This window comes from Malurus melanocephalus, unplaced genomic scaffold, assembly GCF_030028575.1.
Source record: "Malurus melanocephalus ecotype Western Australia unplaced genomic scaffold, MMel_1.1 scaffold_113, whole genome shotgun sequence".
NCBI classification, from domain to species: domain Eukaryota; kingdom Metazoa; phylum Chordata; class Aves; order Passeriformes; family Maluridae; genus Malurus; species Malurus melanocephalus.
Genome location: NW_026623345.1, coordinates 956,429 through 974,174, shown reverse-complemented (window position 1 = coordinate 974,174; position 17,746 = coordinate 956,429). Strand labels below are relative to the sequence as shown.

The window sequence follows — 17,746 nt, the reverse complement described above, 5'->3', positions numbered from 1 at the left end:
GTCACATCTTTTATTTGGTGTATTTTGTTTTTTTGTTTTGTTTTTTTCCAGAATCCCTGAGCTTTATCTGCCATAGAAATAGGAAGCACCTGACAGAAAATCTAAGCTCAGAGAAATTGTGAGTCTGGGCTTGTCTGCAGCTGTTCAGGGGATGTGTGAAATGAGCCAGTGGTAACGGGCTCATTTGTTGTAGGGGCAAATTAAGGGATTCTTTTGTAGCAGGAAAATATGCAGTGAGTGTAAGTGAAGTGAAGGAGAAAAGAAATCCTGAATATTACATGATTGAGGCTTTTAGGAGACTTCTTTGTATCTTGATTCCACTGCTTAAGTGCAAGAGAGATTTCATACACTCCTGTTCAGAGCAGCTGTGTCTGGATTATGTCTGATAATCTTCTCTTGGCATAGTTTGCTTTATTAGTTTGCATTTAGTGTTGTATTTGTGAAAATAGCACATATTAAATAAAACTAATCCCAGGSAAGCAGTCTAGTTTTTCACATCAGTCTTACATTGTTAACTTTCTTGGCTTTCACTTGTAACTGGTGATTTTACTTCACATCTCAACTAAATAAAATTTCTTTGCCTGATCTTTCCTGTGTCCTGACTTGGAGAGGGGAATAACTGCTGTCTCAGCACAGCTTGCAGGGGTCACAGCACAGGGGACCCTGTGGAAGCTGGATCACCCGGTCACTCGYTCTGTTTGTCATTGTCCTGACACATGCTTCATGCCCTTTCACTTGCTCACTTCTATTGCATCCTACTTGTCCCCAGCCCTTGATGGCTCAAGACTGATGGTTCTCTTCTTGTTTTTCTCCTTGCTGCTTTAAATCAGCTTAAGCTGTGTCTTCATTGTCAYTGTACTCCAAACTGCTTGACCTACCYTGCCCGCCTGRTTATTATAATGCCAAGGATGTTGGCAGTGGGGTTTTTCCCTACTGTTAACAGTACTTGACTTAGTCCTGTGAGGGCGTAGAGCTTTTGTGTAATGTTCTTTTATCTTGGGGCCTGATCCACAGTATCTATGTGAGATTTGGCTGCCAGAGRTACATGGGAGATTGACTTGGGTGAGCACTTGCACGCTAGACTTTAGATTTGGCTGCAGTGTGAAATGACACTGTCTGAAGGTCAGGAATATCATTTGTTTGTTTGCCTAATGTTTATCTTGTGGCTGCTCTGAAGAGTTAGAAGAGCTTGTTATACAGTGACATTTTTGTCAAAACAGCTGGAGTGCTGAAATACTACTCAGAGAACTTAACTGTCCATCCCTGTATTGCCAGCAAAACTTGAGTTCCAGTATTTGAACTGAGCTATGTTGACAACTAAATGAAAGAAACAAAGAAGAAAAATGGAAATGGGTGTTAATGATAACAGAAATGAAAACATGTTCATCTTGTGGAGAACTTAGAAATATCTATACCTACAAGCCCAGTGGTCACGTGTCAGGACCTTGTCTTCAAAGGATTTTTCCCCACCTTGATATCATGGCCTCAACTTACCTCAGTGTTCTCTTTGAGACTGAATGCAGTGTCTCCAGCTTTCTGGACACATTTCAGTGTCTCCAGTTGTGACAGTATTCTGAAGTGGTTATAGAATTGAAAAAAAAACCTCCTACCTATCTTTTGGTAGGTCAAAAGGATGAAGAAGAGAATTAGACATTAGAAGTGGGAGCAGAAGTGCACGATTATAATGTAGGGTATTAAAATAACATAATGATTCATTTAGAATTTTCTGTGTAACTATTATGAGCTCTATTTCTCTAATTGTRCTTAGTTAGGAAGCTACCAGTGTAGGCAGTGTTGGAGCAAAATAAAGTGCATTAAAAATTTGGATAGTAAGGGTAAGAAAAAAGTGCTACCTACTGAAAGAATATTTTTGTATTCAAAGTTAAGTCTGAGGTTTATTAAGTTGTTATGGGAGACAACTTTCAAGATGTCTATCTTTTTCTGTTGTTCAGTAAAACTTAACACATTTGGCTTTTGATGCATGGGTGATAATTTGATTTCATGTGTAAAATTCTCACTCCTTCAGCTTTGGGCTCTGTTACTGCAAGTTTCAATAAACAGTGTGGAATCTACTTTTTAGCTATTTAGGGACTAAAAATTACATGAAACCTGTCTATTTCTCAGTGGGTTGAAGGAAAGGTACAGAGGTGCTTCCTGAATTTGAATAGTGTCAGCTTCCTTCTTGCTCTCATGGTGTACTCTGAGCTGACTCCTTCAGTCTGGGATCTGCCAGGCCAAACTTGTTAAAGTTGTTATTAGCATACTCTTTTAATATGCAATAAAGTGCTGCATTTAATCTAAATGCTGAAAGAACCTAATTTTAAACTGTAGCAGTCCGAGATCTAGTCACAGCTTATACAGCAGTATTAAAAGTCCAAGCAAATTAAACTACTTTTTAAAATTCCGGACCTCARTTCAGATATTTTACTTGAATGCATGTGAAATGTGTATGTCTCATGACAAATCATCTTCCTATAAATTTACTTGGAAATTTCTTCCTGCGTATTTCTTTTGTGTGTTGTGGTCAAATTGTACTGTGTGTTTTGAAAAATACTTTCACTCAGTGAAAGCTGTTCTTGCTGTTCTTCCAAGACATCTTGAGCTGGAGAGAAGTGTCTAATAACTCTTTCTCTGTTGATTTTTTTGTTCTGATAATTCACTGTGTTGTCTTGCAAACAGATTAGATGCTGCTGTGAAAGTATATAGGGTCTTCAGCAGCTGTGCCTCTTTCTTTGATTAGAGCTTACCAGTTAATACCTGGCATTTTCTTGGTGTGGAAGTATATGAAAGTGGTTTGCTGTTTTTGCCTCTTGTTTGGTAGAAATATTTCTGGAGTCAGTAGTCTGAGAGGTTTCCCTCTAGCACTTGAATTTGCTTTCCTTTGCAGTCTTTATTTTCTGACCCTACTTCTAAAGTTTGTGCAGTAGTGAAAATTGCATTTAATATTGTTGTGTTGATCTCATCATTGTTAAATAGAGAACTAAAATCTGCTTTACTCGTATTGTTGGCTTGTGCTTATCTGTGCATGCTTTAGTCATGTTTGCCAAGAGCTTTGCTGAAGTAATGTTTTCCTTGTATACTGTGACCTGTAAAATTTGGCAGATGCTTTCTGTGATACGGATTCTTGTTCTATAGGTATGTCCTGCATGTTTGCATCAGCTCTCTGCATTTAGCAGGATTTCAGATGGATTTTCTTTTATATTAGGCCCTCCTTATACCTGACTGGGCTGCTGTGCATAATTCTGCTTTTATTATTTGCCTTTTGACTGGCTTCTGTGTCCTGCTTGGTTTTGTGTAAATGGCAAATGCCCAGTTGAGCAGGAGTAAAATCTAGCAGGTATTTGGAATGGGAAGCACCACAGATCATGGCCAGCCTCTCAAGTGGCTATCCATTACTGTTTCACTGGATACCTACCACGCTATGTCATTTTACACATTATTGAGACTCTCCTACCCTCTCTCAAGAAATCCCTGGGTGTACATTTAGATCAGTCTTTCCAAGCCAATCCTGAAACAGTAGGCTTCTTCTTTTTTTCAGAACTTTAACTCCTTAGACATGTCAGACATTTGTCTGGAGTGCTCAGTGATCGGGAGGTACCTGATCTCCTGCAAGTGCTCTGTGTCACTTTGGGTGTCATACTCTTCTCTTCTTGAAGTCTCTTTTCTCATCTCTCGGATGCATTTACAGCAAAAGTCACTGGCTTACAGATTACTTCACTGACATGTGAATGGCAGTTTTCCAGACCTTATAGTTTTTATTACTTGCACACTGGATATTTAACATTATCATCACTTGCTGATGGGCTGGAAAGTACCTGATCTCATTGGTCCTTCCTTCTTCGAGCATGGGACAGCTATTGAGGGGATGCATAATGCTTTTTCACTATTAGCAGTTAAATCAGCTGAAGGGTTGGGAGGGTAATATCCTTGCTGKTTTTTTTGTTTCTATTCAGATTTTTGTTATGTTTAACTCTCTTGCTTTTCCCTGCATCTAACACCCTACATCTTGGCCCATGCAACCTGTGTCAAAACAGTTTATTTCTTGTACTTCACCACGGTTTTGTAGCTCTTTGAGGTGGAATGGGATTCAGCTGTTGTTCTTGTTTGAGGAGTAGTGGTGTTTTGCTCTCCCCGGAAAACTAATAAATTATTCCTGAATCTGATTATGACAGTTTTGGTTCAATTTAGTCTTCTCAGTCAATTTGGTACTAATTATTCTCAATTTCATGAGATTAACCCCTTCTGAAATGTCCCTTGTGTATTTCTAGAGATTGTCTTTGGACAGCCCCTGTTGTATTTGATCACAACTACTGCAGGTAACTATTAAATAATTATTTTGTAGATGAAAATTGGAATGGTGATCCAAAACAGTTGTTCTGTTGCTTAACAGTTGTTGACTTGGAATTTTTGCAAGTTTTGAAAGAACTGAGAAGTACTGACAGGCATATGAGCTCTCCAGCATTTCTCTGTTTAACAGTCTTTAAATGAGTAATGCCCTCTTCTGTGATCAGCAGGTTTGAGCTAAATACATTATGAAATGCATCATGTGCATCTATGTATGTATTTCAGCTGGGAAGAAAGCTTCAAATCTAATCCAGATTTAAAAAAAAAAAATCTTAAATTGAGAAATCTCTGGTTGATAATTTCATGAAAAGATGCAAATGGGATTTACTTGGTGCATCGTAAACAACTGAGACGTCCAACTCTTTCACAGGGTTTTCAAAACTGATTTCTTACTGTCCTTTTTAAGTCATTTTCCCTATATGAACTTCAAATAATGGAATAACTACGCTTCAAAATAACAAAACGTTGACTACCTACAGGTTTAGTRGCCTTTCCCTTCTTGTGTAGCRTGGAGCTCAAGAGACAAGCTGTGGYTAGAGGATCAAATTAGATCATGAGAAGTCCTCAGCTGAGGAATTTGTTTGGCTGATGCTGGTTGTACTTTCTAAGCACCATATTATGGCCTAGTATTGTGTCCTGCTGTTGTGGAAAGTGGTAAGGAATTGGAACACAGTACTGACAGGTATGGTGCCTCTCTGTTACTTAGATGTGGGCTAAAAATGAAAGAGAATGCTTCCAGCTAATGGTTTTCATTTAGTTTATGTTCCTGCTGGCATACCGCTCTTGAGTGCATGTTCATCCTTTTTGTCAGACAAGCTGGGTGGAATTTGGATGGAACTGTATGGGAGTTGCGCTGAGAGAGTTTCAGTTCATGCTGAAACCACATGCTGAGAGAAAATTAAATTGGGGCAGTATCAAGTATGAAAAAATGTTGCCTGCTTTGTTTCCAGGATTTACTTTTACTGTGTGCACCTAAATTTGTAAAAGTCTTTATATTGCTGGACAAGGTGCATGGAGTAGAAATTGTGATAAAGGAATTAAAAAACCTGTTCCCTTTTGGATTTCCTGCGTCTGGAGAGTCTGAGCATTCAAAAACATAAAGTGTTTCAGCAGCATTGTGTTGGCCTCAAACTACTGATGGTCTTCCTTGGAAGTTGGACATACTATTTAAATGGAAAGTGAATTGGACTGGAATCTCTTGTCTGATGAAGGATAAGAGGATGTCTTGTTCAAGATAATCTCTAGCCTAAAACTGTTGGCGAGTTTGAAAAGAAATTTGGCTTCAAGCTTTGACTGTGTCCCTTTAAGGAATACTGGTTTTAACCTTATTACTTAAAGCTCCTGTGACTTAACTCTCTTAAATCTTTACAACCCAAATGCTTTGCTGAGCAGACTCCAACATTTCCATCATGGAGACCTAATTATTAGGTATAAAATAACTGCAGGATTATGCTTCTGAGTATTGGCACATTTTTATTTTCTTTGCTCAGGCCAATGTAGTAATACTCAACTTAAAAACCAGCATTAAAAAAACCTCAAAAACAAGCTTTTTCCYGTGACTTTCAAGTTGCTGCTTTGTTCAGACAAAGTCTGCACCATATAACCAGCCTGCTGTTGTCTTTGTTGGCATCTGCTGAAACTAAGTGTGGTAGCCCATGAAACCCCTCACTTTTCGGAGCCATTGTGGCCGCACAGTAATACAGTCCACGTGCCAGTGTTGCAGGCATATTTGGGTAAGACAAATGTGAAGGAGCTATATCACCTGGAACCTGTTCTGAAGGATACATAGTGCTGTTGTCCAGTGTCATTATCAAACCCCTGTTTTTCACAATCCTTCAGTACTGGAAGGGCAAGGAGTACAACTTTCATAATAGCTTCTCCAACCTAAGGAAAGGCACAGCTTCTGCTGTTGTGATGCTGAAGCTAGTAAACCACTTGAGCAYAAAAAGCATAAATTTGTCACATATGATGATAATCAGCACAAAGCTGCTGAATTTGTAGATATTGAATTATTAGACAGAAATGTATTAGAGACATTTTCCTTTCCTAAAGACTTACATAAACTTCAGGACACATTTTCAGAAAGAGTCCAGAGACTTCAAGTTTTCAGTACCTGTGATTATTCACTTATAACATACTCTTSTGTTCCAACAACCTCAGTCCTTTGCAAACAAAGTCCTTGTGGAGTGTTAACGGCTGTAGTTACAGTCTGGAGAGCTACAAACCCGTGTTCAGGAAATCTTTGGTAATTGTTTCTTCCTGTAGGGCCTGGAGTACCAGGTACATGGTGCCAAGGTAGTTTGTCAGCTTTGTGTGAGGAAGGAATTTGACTGCTGAGTAAACTACTACACACATAGCAGAAAATTGTCATTCCTCTTTTGTTCACCTTCCAGATTTCATGAGTTATTCTTCATCATAAGATTTCTGTGAAGGCAAGCAGGTGGTGTTCTTCAGMAGATTGTTTGGCCTCTTCACGCTTCATGTAGCTCCTCTTTGAGAGTCAGAGAGGTCATAAATTGCTAGAAAGCTGAGATTGCCTTTGTTCTTAGATTTGGGATTTCTAACCCTACCAAAATTATGATGCAGTTTMGCAGATTAATGAAGTCTTGGTTTTAAACAAAATTCTCATTTTTTTCTGGTTCAAACATCCCCCAACCTTGAACTCCTGATCTGAACCTAAACTTCTAGTGTGCRACTTGAATTTGGCATGCAATATGGATATGGATTGGTAGGGTGGGAAAAACAGACATGAAACAGTCGTTTTATCTCAGTCTTTCCTACCTGGTCTAATTTGCTGCACGTGCAGAATTTTATTAGATTTTGCACCATCAAATTAAGTAAGTGGAGTCTGTGTATGCTCCATTTTAATAGGAGATTTTTTTGAGGAGATTAACTGCTTAGAAACTCCATAGTTATAAGACCAGAATGGATTGTTGTAATCATCTAATATGACTCTCTAGTACATAGTATTTTTTTAATATAACAACTTTGAGTATTACAGAGAAAGATCAGATTCTGAGCTAAAACTGATGAAGGATTTTCTATGGTTCTCGGCAGCTTTATGTTGATTATCACCATATGTGACAAATTTATGCTTTTTTGTGCTGAAGTGGTTTACTAGCTTCAGCATCACAACAGGAGAAGCTGTGCCTTTCCTAAGGTTGGAGAAGTTATTATGAAAGTTGTACTCSTTGCCSTTCCAGTACKTAAGGATTGGGAAGAAAGGAGTTTGGTAACATCACTTGAGACATGTGGATGTTAAATTATGCCTAATCTGACTATAGTGACAGTGTTCACATATTTTTCCACGATTAAAAAGAGATCCAGACATGCCATGACCTGTTAGATCGTAGTGTTAAATCAGTATATTGTCCCATTTTTTTTAGGTGGGAGGACTGTGGTTTAGCAGGGCTGGACTGACAGTCCTTTGACTTGTGCTGTAAACTTGAGTTTGAGGTTTCTGTTCTGTATAAACCTGGCACTTTAGTCAAAGATGTAGAACGTGTTCAGGCTGTGTTAGCRGAGAATGGCAGGTGACAGAAGTTTGCATGTATATGAATTAACCCTGTGCATGCTTCCTGGGGGCCTGCATTGTGTATTTCTTGCAGAGAATCAGGGAAGAGCTAGTGCTGCAGATGAAATTGGGCTTACCGGATCCTGAATTGACAAGTGCTACATAGTTTTATAAAAGTAAACTATGCAAAACATTTAAATAGTGTTGAGTTTTCCAAGAGGGTGCAAACACATTAGTGTTAYAAAGCTTGTGATTAAGTGGTGGGARGGGGACTGTTAGTTTAGGACTCGGAACTAGCCCCCAAAAAGTTAGCAAGAGTCTCGASGAGTGGGGGTTATGAGGAAAACAGAGCTGTTGGGGGGATGTCCTACTCTAGAAAGAGGGATAGAGGTGACTAGGAAAATTCCACTGGGGTTTGGTGATGCAAAGTTGTAAAGCAGCATTAGTGTGGATAAAAGAGAACCAGCTGGGCTGAAATTGCTTTGGGAAGAGCTGATAAGAGATTTTGCTGTGATAGCACCAGGGATCTACTGCACGTAGTCCAGGATTTAAATGTGGGTAAAAATCTCATAACATGGATAGAGCAAAGTATTTCTGTGTATTCTCACTGTGAAAAACTGACACCCCACACCAGAGAATATGTGCTGTTGGTCATGGCTGGGTGCAGGGAGCTGTGTTATCTGACAGTTTCACCATCAGACAGTGACTAAAGCCATAAAATTGATGGAGTGAGCTGTAGATGTGGCTTTGAGAGGCACGGAAGATGCTTCAGGGCAGTTGGACATGGAAGTGAACTTGGTTGCAATGATCACAACTGAAACTTARTTAAGGTGAATAGATGAACATGTAGATTAGCAATTGTGAAGCCTCCAGAGAAACTGAAGAGGCTTTTTGGTGAAATGAGGAGGTTGGATACGGAGGAAGGCATAAAATTCAGGGAAGCTACAGGGGTAAATATTAGCATCTCAAATAACAGAAAAGGCTCCACCTAGGAAATGACCCCAGAGCTGATGATTCACCTGTTCATTGCGTCAGGATATGCTGAGCAAACAGAGAACCTCTGAGAGGTGTGGGCAAAAAAACAGTTTGTAAAGGAAACTGTATCTTGAGGATCAGGAAGTCTAGGGCTATGGCAGGGGCTTTCACCTCAGTGGACAAGGTGGCATCTTGCAAATGGTAATAAAATAGGTAACAAAATGCACTTTGGTCACGTGARAAGGGGAAACAGCCGGGCTCCACAGAAGGAGGAATCAGACTTCTGTGCWTGGGGACAGGGAGTTTTATAAAGATGGGCTGGGTATGGTCCCTGAATTATTGGAATTGTTTCTKATGAAACTGAAAACCATGCACAGAGGTGGGAGGAGAACTCTTAATATCTTGAATTTGAGTCTGGTAATCTGTRTCCCAGAATGCTAAAGCAGGTAAGACTTCAAATCTGAACTCTGCTAGCAGAAGTTTAATTACAACTGTAAACAGGTGGTGGCATTACCCAGCTGGAGAGGAATAGAGGTGGTTTCTGTGGATTGGCAGGAAGATAAAGGAATTGAATGATAAAAYGTGGGCAAATATGGATCTTGGCTTCAAAAGCAGGCAAGACTGTGACAATATGTAAGCTTTACAATTTTAGGAGAGAATGATAAAATTTTATAGACAGGTGGAAGCGTATCATGTAGGAAATGTGGTATGTGTTTGTAAGAGGAAGATTGTTCTGGGCTAGCCTCTTGCTTCTAGATGAAAGCATACATCTATATGGACTTCTATAATATCTCACAAATCCAGATTTTTTAAAGGAAATTGGAGTTGGCAGAYGACATATAAAGAGCATAAGGAACTGGCTCTAGCAGAATCTARTATTTGAAAGACTAGGAGAAGCAGATAGATGTCTTCCATTTGTGTCAKGGCAGGAAAGAAAAAAGTGTATGTCAAAGCTGTTTTTAAGACAAGTCCAAATTACATAGTAAATTTTAAAGCAAATAAATATAATACATGAAGGACTCAATGACTCCTGAGAAGAGTGATAATGAAAATGAGTTGGCGTCTTGTAAAAATGACAGGCATTTCTGAAAGATGTGAAAGGAAAGGTATTGGGGAATCCTTGTRTCTCTGCACCGTGCTGATAAACAGAAACTGGTGGGATCTGTGACTTGTGTCCATTAAAAATATCAGGAAATTAAGCATGGGGTGAGGAAGAATATTAAGCGGGGGATAGTGTTGACATAAGACATAGAAGGTGTACATGTGTCATTAATTAAGGTGTTGGCTGGGAAGTAGGAATGATTTTGAATGATGTAAGTGGTACAGATGTTTGGAGAAGCAGCATTAGAGTTCAWGATCCCAAAGGACCCTTCCAGTCTTGTTATCCTCACTGCTCTAACTTCGTTGTGATGCAAATTACTGTTCTGACAACTACTTGCTATACTTAAATTGTATATTAAGRCAAAATTTTGATGTGGCATCTTCTTTAGTTGTGTTAATAATAAGAACCTACATGTGGAGGAACTTGCTCATACTCGATTATTACCTAAGGCTGTTTATTTTGATTAATGATTTTGATTCTTAGACTATTTACCTTGGTGGATTTTCATCTTATTTTTTATGAAGGTCCAAATGCAAGCAGGCAGCATAGCTTCCAGGAGAGCATTCTTGCGCACACTCCTTGTCATCAGTACGACCTTCTTATGGTTCAGTTCTTTGTGTACATGTCTGTGTGAAAACGAAAGTATTGGCAAGTGAGTCCTAGTGTGTTGGTGAGGTACAGCTCTTTTAGATGGCAATGTAACTGTCCTATTTGTGCAGTTTGTGGGTGTCCTCCAGGAAGCAGTATTGTCTGAGCAGTTTGTGAATGTGAAGATTAAAATCAGACTGCAGAAGGTGTAGCTTGCCAACAGTGTTTTGTTATTAGATCTCCTGTTCCTGCCTGGAATCTCATTCAGTTAACACTGTAATTCATACCCTAACAAGTTCTTTTACTTACTTAATTCTCACAGTCCAACTTGTTTCTGTCTCCTAGATATTTTCTCTGGTTTGTGAAGCCACACTGTAAATATTAAGAAACATAATAATATTTATTGATATTTTATATCAATAAGATTTTATTAATATTTTGGTTTAAAATTTTTTTCATGCTAGATCAATTCTCCTTCACTGTTTGGTGTGCAAAACACAGGTGCTGCTTTTCCTGGAAGGTTATAATTTACTGTAGCATGGTGGGATGTTTTTGCTTTTTATATATATATGTATATGTATATATGTATGTGTATATGTATGTATATATGTATGTATATATGTGTGTATATATATATATATATATATATATGTATATATATATATATATATATATATACTGAATCCACCACAAATGTGTTTTTGCTTCGTTTTTGAGTTTCTCTCTTTGAGTAAATATTCTCAACTCCTGAAGTTGAGCCTTTCAGGACAAACTTGTGCTCAGTCCTGCTTGACAAGTAGCCATGTTCCAGTTGGCTGAGCGCTTGCAATCCTGTAACTTAAATCGAAACTACCAGAAAACAGACCAAGGCTGTGATTAGGTGGTGATCAGTACTAGTGTGGTTAGTCAGCAACTCCTTTTTCCAGGGTGCATCTTGTTTACACTAAATCTGAACAGGGAGTGTAGAAGCCTGAGTCACTGGGGAGACTGTTCAGGTGACTTTTGTTGACATGAAAAAAGCACCTGCCAAAGAACAAGCGCACAAGTGGTTTTGTTCTGTCATTTCTGCTCTCCTCTTTGGTTCTTCAATACTTGTGTCTTCTAGCAGTTGTTATCTTAGCTGTGACCAGGAGGTATGATTTGATTTAATAACTCTGGTAAGATTCTAGTAATGTAAGTGGCCTTTACTTCTGTGTACAATATCTGAGCAGAAGCTGCTGTGCTCTGTGTTTTGTGTTTTGGAAGAAATTATTCTGTAGAGAGGTGTATATTATTTTCAGAATAAATAACACCTACCCACCCCCCCAAACCTGAAGAAACCAAATTCTTAATTCATCTGATTTCTGAATTACTATTAATGGGTTTTTGTTACATGGGGGGATTTTAAATAATTTTTATATTTGCTCTTTGTTTTTTTTTTTTCCTTCACTGAAGCTTTTATTATAAACTAGGTGACCTGTTGCTTTGTCATCAAAGTCAGTTTACCAGCTCAGACTGGCTCCTAGCAGACTTGATACATTATCAGTCTGTCTCTTTTCCTGCCTTCTGGGGCAAGGATATGGCTTTCATTATGCATATTTCCTTAGTCTTTGGCAGCTGGAGGCATATGTGAGTTGCAGTCTGTTTTGTGTAAAATTAAGCAGCGTGGGTTTTGTTCCCTTAGTCAATTAAGCCGTTTCCAATAACTTAAAATAATATATGTCTAAACCTTGCAGAATTTGAAAGAATGGCCACTGGAAATTGGAAGTCTCCTTTACTACTGTGTCCAGTAGTATTTGATTATCTTACACATTTAAAAATTCTGTAAGATTTGATGGATTTTTATTTTTTTCCATGATAAGGCACAGATTCAGGAGTAGGGTGCTATCTTTTCTGATCATAAAATAGTTGAAAGTTCAGGAGAAATGTGTAACCTGTMGGGATCCCCTTAAGGCAAAGTGACCACAGCATAGTTTAACAGAATACATSTGAGAAAGTCAGACACACAGTAACTTGCTCCAGTATATTGCACCCAAGCTGCTCTTTGACTARCAATATTACAGCTGCAGGATAATATTGGAGAGGCGTGGCAGCTTGGATTACTGTTTAGTTCACCTCTTGGTTGGGGAACCAGGTCGCCTGACAGAGCTGTCTGTGTTGCCAGCGTCAGGAGGATTAACCTCTCATAATCTCTGTGATTTGAGTGAGAGATTTTGTTCCTGTCCTCACTGCTCAGTTCAAAGCAGCTGCTGAGCAGAAACTTCAGTGGATCTTCAGAAACACRTCTGTGTTGGTTGGCCAAAAAGGGAAGAAATAGACGTGCGGATTTCTCCTTGCTGTGCTTTTTAGCAACTGATTTAAATGTTTGTAGGTTTATATGTGTAGAGGTAGATTTAGCTGTTCTCTGGAATCAGGGAAGTTAGCTAAATCCTCAATTTCCTTTTTGTTTGCAAGGTGTTCTCTTACACAGATAGTATCAAATCCATTTCTCCATCGCCACATTCTGCTTCCCCAACCTCTTGGAAAGCAAACTTTGGACAAAAGCAYAGTCTTGTAGGCACATCTTAACAAAACTTCATTTTTTGTGTATTTGTTTTCCCACTTCTCAAGAAAAGTATAACTGATCCAGACCAACCACTTGGGGATGATGCTCACCTGCCTGTGCTAAGTCAGGCCAAAGCTAGGAGGGATTACTCWGTCAGCTAAGGTGTATGTATTTGTCCTTGAGGGCTGGTGGTGGCAGTAATAAGATACTTAGCTTCTGCTTATAGCCCCACAAAATTTGAAGCATTTTGTTTTGTGTATTGYGGTTGGGGGGAGGCTCTTCAGTTTTAAAAAAGCCACACTGTGTTTGCTGTGTYAAACAGCAAAGCATACTTGCCTCTTTTTGATAGTCCCTTTCTTCTCCATGCAGAGTGATACGGGTTTGCTTGTGTTGCCTGTCTACATTAAAACATTGATACTGCTGTCTAGTGACAACAAATACGTATATCAAAAAGGCTAAACTATGAAGTGAGGTGTCTGAAAGCATGTATTCCTCCATGCTGTTGAATTCACCTGAAACTGTTGGCACTCTTAAGCCTTGATTATGTTGGGAATAGAGGAGATTTGGTGGTAGAATAGACTGTGTGAAAATACTTTCAAAAATGCCACCTCTGGGTCCTAAACCTGTGGGCATATTAATTTGTAGAGTAGGTACTGCTGTATTGTCATGTCATGCTCATTCCTGGGAATTGTCTTGTTGTTTGTATGGATAAGATATGGGCTAATGGGCTTGTTCTTCAGCCCTTGCTATCATACCATTCCTCTTAATACAAACTCCTGCTGAAGGTGTGGAAAGAGCCCCTTGGTCTGCCAGATGGAAGACATCTGGTTTAGAACCCAAGTGTAAGATGTCATTCATGTCAAAGTGTTTTTTTGGGAATTCCAGCATCTAATTTGAGCAGTGGGACTGTCAGACTTACTGAAACAACTCATGTTTTGGGAGCAATGTATTACAAATCTGACTGGCATTGTCATCGTTCTGGTAGCAGGAAAGGCAGTAACCAAAGGGTAAACATCTGTGAGACGGCAAAAAAGGCATCTTGTGAATATTCTTGTGTTACTTGAATGTGTTCTTTGTGGAGAAATAGGACAGGAGAGCTGATGCTTCAGAGCCTTTCCTCGGTGAGGAAAACCATCTGCAGACAGTTTGAATGCTTCACTAACTGTGTCAGAGCCCAGGGCTTTGAATTTGAGCAGCAAACATCTGTTGAGGTGACAGCTAGAAGTGAAGTGAAATTTCAGGTATGTGTTAATGTATTTGTGGGAAGGTTATGAAAGAGCAAAGCAAAATTCTAAATAAACATCTGAAGATGCTGGCTCTTGCCTTGCTAGAATTAACTTGTTGGTTTGCWTTGAGATCGTGATTGTTGCCAGATAAATTGAAAAGGTGGGTTTTGAGGTAAAGGGCTCTCTGCAGAGCAGCATGAGGCTGGAGGCACCTTGTRCTCCAGCACTGGCTGTGGGGCTTTTGAAAGCTGGAGCAAACACTTTCTTGCACAGTCCTTAAGGACAATGAGATGCATTGTGTAGAGGAAAGATATTTGTCTTCGCACAGGGAGGCTGTCATTTTAGCAAGTCCCAAAGTCGACAAAAGATGGCTTATGGTTCTCAGTTATTGTTTTAATTGCCTGAAAGACAGCTGGAGCTCAGTGGGTTGGTCTGTTTTATGCTGGCTGGGAGAAGTGCCCTTAAACTACCTGCCTACTAGCTGAACTGGGGAACCATGCAGGCAGGAGAAAGGGGGATAAACATCAGAGCTGGAAGAACTCTGTGGTGATGAGAATTACTGAAGAGTGTTCTGGTGCTAGGAATTCCACTCCTCTCTTCAACTGCCACCTCCTTCTCTCTCCTGCTCAGCATTTCCCCATACAAGCTGCCTGGATGTAGAGGGCTTCTGCACCTTTTCTGGTTCATTTTATGCAAAAACTGGAAAATATTATTGGGCTGTTGGCATTCTGCATTCACTAGCAGTGCTAATCTGTCTCAGGAGGTTGTAAAGGTTAACACTTGCATGTTCCTACTTTCTTTACTGCYTCAAGCATCTGATTCCAGATTTCTTGGCCATGTAGTTCATGAATACACTTTTTTCCCCTCCCTCAAACAGAATAAACAATATTGTCAAACTTATTTCAGCTGCTCTTTACTTGAAATCAACTGAATGCTTCTTACTGCCTTACAGAAGCTTTTTCTGTGATCAGCTGTAAGTAAACTTGTTGCAGCTTATATTGCAAAGCAGAAGTTTCACTAAGTGCTAATGTTTAATGTAATAATGTTTTGAGCTGTGGTTTACCAAAGAGCTTATCAATGTTTCAAGCATTTTATTGTTACAATCTCCTGAGGCTTTTTTGGATAAAATGATGCATGTTTTAAAATGCTGGATTCTATTTGCAGTGCTGAATGGTCATGGTGGATTGATATTTTTTTGCCAGTGTAGATCCTGTTCTGTGCTAGAGTTTTAGTAAAATCAACRTATTTACTTAAAAGTTCAGAGATGAGAGTACTTCTGAGTTTTGGGGCCTGTTGTTTTTTGAGTCTCCTCCCTCCCTTCCTCTCTGTGAACCCTGTCCTAGTTGGTGTACTTCAGATATTGTTTTCAAACCCACGAACAACTGCCTGACCTTGCATCCTGATACTACTTTCCTGATAAATGCTGGCGTAAGGATTTGGAAGAGCAGTCTGGTGTCTRTGTCAAGGAAGGGGTCAGTTGCAGGCCTCTTTAATTTTCCTGTTGCATTTGGTTCCCTGTCACAGTTGCTTTCTACTAGTTGCATATATAGTTTAAGTTTCATTTTTTATGTTCTGTAGTTCCCTGGTAAAATACAGTTTGTGTTTGGTACACGTTTCAGTTTTCTGTCCAAAACTGTTCACCATTGCAATCGCTATATCTTCTGCAGCACTATTTATAAATTTTGGCTTTCAATTKCCGTAGTGTTTCTTTGCCTGTGAATTGCTGGTGCTGAAATAGTTAAAGGGGTATTTCAGACAGGTGAATACTTGAGCTATGCAACAAACAAGAATACATGTGAAACACTTCAGTTCAGGAAGTTGAAAACCTGTGTGATGTTAAGTCAGTGTGTCAAATCAGATCTGGTAACAGATTAACCTGTAAACAAGACCCAGATGTGTCTCTTAACTGTCTAAATCTATTTTGTCATTGAAAGTGTTTAGTAGTCTACTTACATTAACTGCGTAGTACATTAACCCAGAATAGAAAGTAAATTGTCACCCCTTCTGTCACATGGAATACGTTTTAGAGAAGTAGAACCTTATGAAAGAAGGCTTCTTTTGCTAATGAGCATGTGTTTTATTATTAAATAACCCCCACAGCTAAACARCTCTTGCCAAAGGATTTGCAAAGTTTATCTGCTCCTCCAGGTATACCGTGAGAACACGGAGAGTATGTGCAAATGCCAGAGAGGGTTTCCTGCAGTATTTTAATTTGTTCTGTTTACCTTGTCTAATAACTTCGGTAGGGWTGGAAGAAGTAGAACACTATAAAGCTATGATGCAAGCTGGGCTGTGCTGTATACATTCACAAAGTTTTATGCAAAAGCTGAGCTGAAAAGTGACAATATTTACAGGAGGTCTGAAATTACCTGCTTCACTAAGGGGATCAGACTGGATGGTTGAGCAAAATAGTTAAATGTATCTTTCATTTTATATCTGGATCAGCACAGTGTATGGACTGTGAATCTGCTCAGKTTTGTGTAGATTTGCCATTGTGTTGTCCTGGTGACTCTCTCAGATGACTCTCAGCATGAAATACTGGGGACTAGTCCAGATACCTGGACATTGTTCTGTGTTGCTCTGATGTTTGTGGGCTATGGCAGTAATAGAGATTTGAACAAGACTGTGATATATGGCTTTGAYATGTAAAAACTAGGCATTTTCTGCTTAGATTTCAATACTTTGCTCACCAGTTTGTCCTATACAAGTGAAAATTCTGGGAAGAGACAGACGTTGAGGTGAAGTTGAGTAATCAGAACCAGGCAGCAATATCCCTTTGGGACTGATTTGTCAGCCCCAAATTGTGGAGTGTCTGGACTATGGAGGGAAGCAAGTTGCGTGCTGTGTTCCTGCGGTTTGACACTTGTGTGCATGTGAGGCCTGGATCTTAACTGAGCAGAGAATTTACAGAGGAATAGGGGAGCATCTAGTAAGGTTTGGCACTGTGGGGAGTRACTAGGATGTGTACTTTATGTAATRCTTTCCTGGAAGTCCTCTATGAAATCGTGGTGAACCTTGAATGGATTTACTATTGAGTATATCTCTCCTTAGCACAGAGATTTGGAAAACACTTCGAGTGGTCTCATGTATCAGCTGCTATCAGTCAGTGTCCAGTGGGCAGGAAGGGTGGAGTGGCTGGTAGAAAGCTGTTTGTTGGAAATTGTATTGTAAATCAAATAAACTTAGTAGCTTTGTGTGCCTCTGGATGGGGTAATGAATTTGCAGATCATCTGAGCAGGAAGATGCTAATTCATGTGAGTTACAAAGGATTCTAATTCATTTTCAAGACATCTGGCAATGCAGAAATCTCTTGGGTAGATCAATTTGCTATCACAGACAGCAGATTAGAATCTTTCTTTTGTCCAACCCCTTCCTGAGAAGAATCCATGAGTAATGGCTGGTTGCTGAAGGGAATGTATCTTGTGCAAGTCAGTCTGTCCTGTGGGCTTTCAGAGTGGTCAAATTGAAGAAAG

At 39.4% G+C, this 17,746-nt stretch overlaps 1 protein-coding gene across 2 annotated transcripts in view; it reads left to right on the top strand.

Moving 5' to 3' along the window:
• The window catches only part of UNC13B (unc-13 homolog B), a 207,211-nt gene that overhangs the window by 2,466 nt on the left and 186,999 nt on the right, over nt 1–17,746 (top strand). The gene's annotated exons all lie outside the window — the stretch shown is intronic.